The 7,062-nt window shown below is 41.4% G+C and overlaps 2 long non-coding RNA genes across 2 annotated transcripts in view; one reads left to right on the top strand and one right to left on the bottom strand.

Moving 5' to 3' along the window:
- Positions 1-7,062, bottom strand: part of LOC309606598 — a 330,419-nt gene that overhangs the window by 21,381 nt on the left and 301,976 nt on the right. The window lies entirely within an intron of this gene.
- Positions 1-7,062, top strand: part of LOC309606588 — a 113,132-nt gene that overhangs the window by 10,578 nt on the left and 95,492 nt on the right. The window lies entirely within an intron of this gene.

Raw genomic sequence — 7,062 nt, 5'->3', positions numbered from 1 at the left:
CAAAAATTCATACTTCTCAATAGATTCTGGAAATTTTCTGGGCCCTGTCAATCTAAGGACCTGGAAATTTCATTGAAGAATTCCATTGGAAGAATTTCATTTATGTGGCAATTTGGAACTATTTTGTAGGTTAAAGTTAGCTCTGCAAGGCCAGGCCTTCTTGGTCTTTGGAGGAAATCCATCATTCAGTTGTTTAAAATTCCTGAGCATCGGTTTCTTCATTGCTAGAAAACCCACTAATACTTAACAGGTTTGTGGGAGGATCAAAACAAAAGAATATATACCATGGGCTACAGGGCCCCCCATACTTTGGATTCTCCCTACCTGTCCAACTTTATCTCACACCATCTTTTTCCTTCACTCACTACCTTTCTGGCACACTAGCTGCCTTTCTCTTCCTCAAACACACGAGGCTATTTCCCACCCCAGGGCCTTTGCAAGTGTTCTTCTCTCTACATGTAATTTTTTATCCCTCTACCTCTTTGCTCCGTATCCTTCAGGCCTCCTCTCAATATGATCTTCTCAGTGAGGTCTTTTCTTGCCTTCTGTCTAAGTTGCCTTTGCTGGATATTTGGTATCTCACAAGCTTGCTTGTATCTCTCATACCATTTTTTACACTCTGTAATTATGTTGCCCATTTATGTATTTACTTTGTTGTTACCTATCTTCTCCCACTGAATTTCATGATATTTTTCATTGAAGCATAATGGACATGTAACATTATATTAGTTTCAGGTGTACAACGTAATAATCTGATATTTGTATATATTGCAAAATGATCATAATAAATCTAGTTAACATCTGTCACCATACATTGTTCAAAATTGTTTTCTCTCATGATGAGAACTTTTAAGATCTAGTCTCTTAACAAGTTTCAAATATGCAACACAGTATTATTAACTATAGTCCTCATGCTGTACATTACATCTCCATGACTTATTTATTTAATAACTGGAAGTTTGTATATTTTGACCCCCTTCACCCGTTTCTCTGATTCCCCCCACCCCCTCCGTCTGGCAACCACCGATCTGTTCTCTGTATCTATGAGCTCATTTTGTTTTACTTTTTTATATTCCACTTGTAAGTGAGATCATACCGTATTTGTCTTTCTCTGACTTATTCCACTTAGCATAATGCCCTCAAGTCTCATCCCTATTGTAGCAAATGGCGAGGTTTCATCCTTTCTTATGGCTGAATAATATTCCACTGTGTATGTATGTATACACGTGTGTGTGTGTGTATCACATTTTATTTATCTATTTATCCATTGATAGACACTTAGCTTGTTTCCATATCTTGACTATGGTAAATAATGCTGCACTGCTTCAGTGAACATGGAGGTGTATATATCTTTTCAAGTTAGTTTTTTCTGTTTATTTTAGATAAACACTCAGAAGTGAAATTGCTGGATCATACAGTAGTTCAATTTTTAATTTTTGAGGAACCTCCATGTTGTTTTCCATAGTGGCTGCACCAGTTTACATTCCCACCAACAGTGCACAAGGGTTCCCTTTCCTCTACATCCTAACCAACATTTGTTATTTCTTATCTTTTGATAACAGCCACTCTTACAGGTGTGAGATGACATCTCATTGTGGTTTTGATTTGCATTTCCCTGACGATTTGGATTTCAAGATCTTTGAGATAAAAAACCTTATCTATCTTGTTTACTGCAGTGCCCAGGATAGCTAATACAGTGCCTGGCACACATTAGACACTCACTACGTGTTTGTGGAATGAATTACAAATGTTAGATTGAACATTTTAAAATAATAAAAAAGTAAAGAAAAGTAGTTTATGCTCTTTCTGAGAAGAAATTACTCAGGCATATTTATATGAAGGCATAAAACGGAGGTAAGAGAAAAGTCCCCCTATAGGAAAGGTTCTAAAGGCCAGGGTTTGTTTAGAAAGATAGCCAAGCCAGAAGCTCTGACTGAGGTGTACAATGGCCTGGCATTCTCTGACCCCAAAGGTGGCTCCTGTCAAAGCAGTGACATGAATTCTCATTTGGCAGAGCGTTTCAGACCAGATGAACCATGCCAAACCAAAAGGCTGGGAACAAAAGTATCATTTTAATGATGTCATTTTGTAGAGCTATCTCGAATGATTTCACAGGTTAATACCAGCATCTCTTGGTATTTAGAGCTAACTACCTTTAAGCCATAATTTGTCATCTTCAAATTAATCGGAGACCCAGATGGCATCCTGGCTGAACCAGGATGTGCTCCTGGGAAGAAGAGGCATTACCTGGCATGGTTGTAGCTGACACAGGCCCCGGTATGCTGGCCTCAGGACTCATTTCTTGAGGAGACTGGGCACATTCAGCTCCACACTTGGGCCTGGTTCCATGGACATGTCCAGAACCTCACAGTTGCTAATACCATCCTGGCTCACTCCAAACAGAACATTTTTTCTCTTTTCATGTCCTGCTTCTGGTAGGCAGAACTTTTGCTTACAACTTTGGAAGGAGTATATCACTTATAGGCTGGTAGAATAGACTGAAGGACAGTAGACTTTGGATTTACACGTGGCTCTCTGGCTTTACCACTTACAAATTCTACGATCTTTGCAAAATCACTTAACGTGACTGAGATTTTCTCCTCTATAAGTGCAGAAGATATCACTAAATAGAGTATTTCTGAGGATTCCATAAAATAGTGTGTATGAATGTGTTTGACACATAAATATTTCCTTTCCTTCTCCCTCTCTTTTTTCTTTCTCATGTAGTTGATGTATAATGTCTCTGGGTACTGGCAGAACCAGCATTAGTGGTCAGAAACTGGTTCTCAAGCCACGTAGTCTTGAGTTCCCATCCCAGGATTCCCTGTCCACCTCTACGTTCACTGACTACACTAAGATGTGGTGGGAGGTTTGAATGAAAGTAAGCCACAAATTAGGACTAAGTGACTTTGATCATCTGACCTAGTGCAAAGAAATATTTCTTTCTTTCTTTTAAATTTATTTAGTTTAATTTATTTATTTTTGGCTGCATTAGGGCTTTGTTGCTGTGTGTGGGCCTTCTCTAGTTGTGGCAAGTGGGGGTTACTCTTCGTCACAGTGTGCAGGCTTCTCATTGTGATGGCTTCTCTTGTTGCAGAGCATGGGCTCTAGGCACGCGGGCTTCAGTAGTTGTGACGCGTGGGCTCAGTAGCTGTGGCTCATGGGCTCTAGAGCACAGGCTCAGTAGTTGTGGCACACGGGCTTAATTGCTCCATGGCACATGAGATCTTACCGGACCAGGGATCAAACCCGTGTCCCCTGCGTTGGCAGGCAGATTATTAACCACTGTGCCACCGGGGAAGTCCGAAATCTTTATTTCATTAGACATTGCCTTATAGTTTAGTACATCTTCTCTCTAAGGGCACTTCTTGTACTGTTTCCAAAGAAATCAACCAGCAAAGAGAGAGGAATAGTATACATATGTCAGGTGTAGTAGACAGAATTTTGACCCCATGACTTTTTCTCTCTCTGGTGTTACACCCATGTATATGTTACATGGCAAAAGGGAGTTCACAGATGTAATGAAGGTTACTGATCAGTGGACCTTAAGATAGGGAGATTACATTATCCCTTTAAAGCAGGAGGGGAAATCTGAGATATGCAAAACATGAGAATGATTCTGTGCTATTGTTGGGTTGAAGACACAGGGGACCATATGTCAAGGAAATGGGAATCTTAGTCCTACAGCCACGTGGAACTGGATTCTGCCAATAACCATTGAGCATGGAAGAGGATCCTGGGCCTCAACAGGCAGAGAACTGCAACCCTGACTGACACCTTGAGTTTACCCTTGTGAGACACTAAGCACAAAATACAGTCATATCATGCTTTACTTCTGACCTACCAAAACTGTGAGATAATAAAAGGTGTTGTTTTAGGCCATTATATTTGTGGTAATTTGTTACAAAATCAGTTTTAAAAAAAAAATACAACAGGCTTGCAACTTTCTCCAAAGCATGATAACAGTAAAAATTAATCAGGAGGGGAACTTCAAGATGGTGGAGGAGTAAGACGTGGATATCACCTTCCTCCCTGCAAATACATCAAAAATACCTCTACATGTGGAACAACTCCTATAGAACACATACTGAACGCTGGCAGAAGACCTCAGACTTCCTAAAAGGCAAGAAACTCCCCACGTACCTGGGTAGGGCAAAAGAAAAAAGGAAAAACAGAGACAAAAGAATAGGGATGGGACCTGCACCTCTGGGAGGGATCTGTGAAGCAGGAAAAGCTTCCACACACTAGGAAGCCCCTTCACTGGTGGAGATGGGGGGTGGGAGGGGGGGAAGCTTTGGAGCCACAGAGGAGAGTGCAGCAACAGAGGTGCAGAGGGCAGAGTGGAGAGATTCCCGCACAGAGAATCAGTGCCAACCAGCACTCACCAGCCTGAGAAGTTTGTCTGTTCCTGGTGAGGACTGGGAACTGAGACTTGGGCTTCGGAGCTCAGAACCCAGGGAGAAGACTGGGGATGGCTGCGTGAACACAGTCTGAAGGGGGCTAGTGCACCACAGCTAGCCAGGAGGGAGTCCAGGAAAAAGTCTGGAACTGCCTAAGAGGCAAGAGACAATTGTTTCGGGGTGCATGAGGAGAGGGGATTCAAAGTACTGCCTAAACCAGATCCAGAGATGGGCGTGAGTCGTGGCTATCAGTGCGGACACCAGAGATGGACATGAAACACTAAGGCTGCTACTGCCGCAACCAAGAAACCTATGTGCAAGCACAGGTCACTATCCACACCTCCCCTCCTGGGAGTCTGTGCAGCCCGCCACTGCCAGGGTCCCGTGATCCAGGGACAACTTCCCCGTGAGAACGCACGGCGCGCCTCATGCTGTTGCAACATCACGCCGGCCTCTGCCGCTGCAGGCTCATCCCACGTTCTGTACCCCTCCCTCCCCCTGGCCTGAGTGAGCCAGACCCCCCTAATCAGCTGCTAATTTATCCCCATTCTGTCTGGGTGGGGAAGAGATGCCCTCAGGGGACCAAATCAAAAGCTGAACCACAGGAGCTGTGCGAACAAAGAAGAGAAAGGGAAATCTCTCCCAGCAGGCTCAGGAGCAGCAGATTAAATCTCCACAATCAACTTGATGTACCTGCATCAGTGGAATACCTGAAAGACAACAAATCATCCCAAAATTGAGGCGGTGGACTTTGGGAGCAACTGTAGACTTGAGGTTTGCTTTCTGCATCAAACTTGTTTCTGGTTTTATGTTTATCTTACTTTAGTATTTAGAGTTTATTTTCATTGATAGATTTGTTTATTGATTTGGTTGCTCTCTTCCATTTTAAAAAAATATATATATTTTTTCCCTCCTTCTCTTTCGGTGAGTGTGTATGTGTATGCTTCTTTGTGTGATTTTGTCTGCATACATTTGCTTTTACAATTTGTCCTAGGGTTCTCTCTGTCCATTTCTTTTTGGTTTGGTGTTTTTAGTAGTTTTTAGCACTTGTTATCACTGGGGGATTTGTTTTTTGGTTTGGTTGCTCTCTTCTTTCTTTCTGTTTTTTATTATTTTTAATTTTTTAATTTTTAATAATTTTTAAATTTTTTAAAATAACGTTATTTATTTTATTTATTTTTTCTTTCTTTTTTGTTCTCCCTTTTCTTCTGAGCTGTGTGCCTGACAGGGTCTTGGTGCTCCGGCCAGATGTCAAGCCTGAGCCTCTGAGGTGGGAGGGCCTAGTTCTGGACATTGCTCCACGAGAGACCACCCAGCCCTATGTAATATCAAACGACAAAGTCTCTGCCAGAGGTCTCCATCTCAACACTAAGACCCAGCTCCACTCAACGACCAGCAAGCTACAGTGCTGGACACCCCAGGCCAAACAACTAGCAAGACAGGAACACAACCCCACCCATTAGCAGAGAGGCTGCCTAAAATCATAAGTTCACAAACACCCCAAAACACACCACTGGGCTTGGTCTGGCCAACCAGGAAGACAAAATCCAGTCTCATTCACCAGAACATGGACACCAGTCCCTTCCACCAGGAAGCCTACACAACCCACAGAACCAATCTTCCACACTGGGGGCAGACACCAAAAACAACAGGAACTATGAACCTGCAGCCTGCGAAAAGGAGACACCAAAAACAGTAAGTTAAGCAAAATGAGAAGACAGAGAAATATGCAGCAGATGAAGGAGCAAGGTAAAAATCCACCAGACCAAACAAATGAAGAGGACATAGGCAGTCTACCTGAAAAAGAATTCAGAGTAATGACAGTAAAGACGATCGAAAATCTTGGAAATAGAATGGAGATAATACAAGAAACCTTTAACAAGGACCTAGAAGAACTAAAGAGCAAATAAACAATAATGAACAACACAATAAATAAAATTTAAAATTCTCTGGAAGGAATCAATAGCAGAATAACTGAGGCAGAAGAACGGATAAGTGATCAAGAAAATAACTACCACAGAGCAGAATAAACAAAAAAGAATGAAAAGAATGTAGAACAGTTTCAGAGACCACTGGGACAACATTAAATGCACCAACATTTGAATTATAGGGGTACCAGAAGAAGAAGAGAAAGAAAAAGGGACTGAGAAAATATTTGAAAAGATTATAGTTGAAAACTTCCATAATATGGGAAATAAAATTAAAGTCTAGGAAACGCAGAGAGTCCCATACAGGATAAATCCAAGGAGAAACACACCAAGACACATATTAATCAAACTAACAAAAGTTAAATTCAAAGAAAAAATATTAAAAGCAGCAAAGAAAAAGCAATAAATAACATATAAGGGAATCTCCATAAGGTTAACATCTGATCTTTCAGCAGAAACACTGCATGCCAGAAGGGAGTGGCAGGACACATTTAAAGTGATGAAAGGGAAAAACATAAAACCAAGATTCCTCTACACAGCAAGGATCTCATTCAGATTCGACAGAGAAATTAAAACCTTTACAGACAAGCAAAAGCTAAGAGAATTCAACACCACCAAACGAGCTTTACAACAAATTCTAAAGGAACTTCTCAAGGAAAGAAACACAAGAGAAGGAGAAGACCTACAATAACAAACCCAAAACAATTAAGAAAATGGTAATAGGAACATACATA

This window comes from Balaenoptera borealis (assembly GCF_965194805.1).
Source record: "Balaenoptera borealis genome assembly, chromosome: 11".
NCBI lineage: Eukaryota > Metazoa > Chordata > Mammalia > Artiodactyla > Balaenopteridae > Balaenoptera > Balaenoptera borealis.
This window is presented reverse-complemented; position numbering and strand designations above follow the sequence as displayed.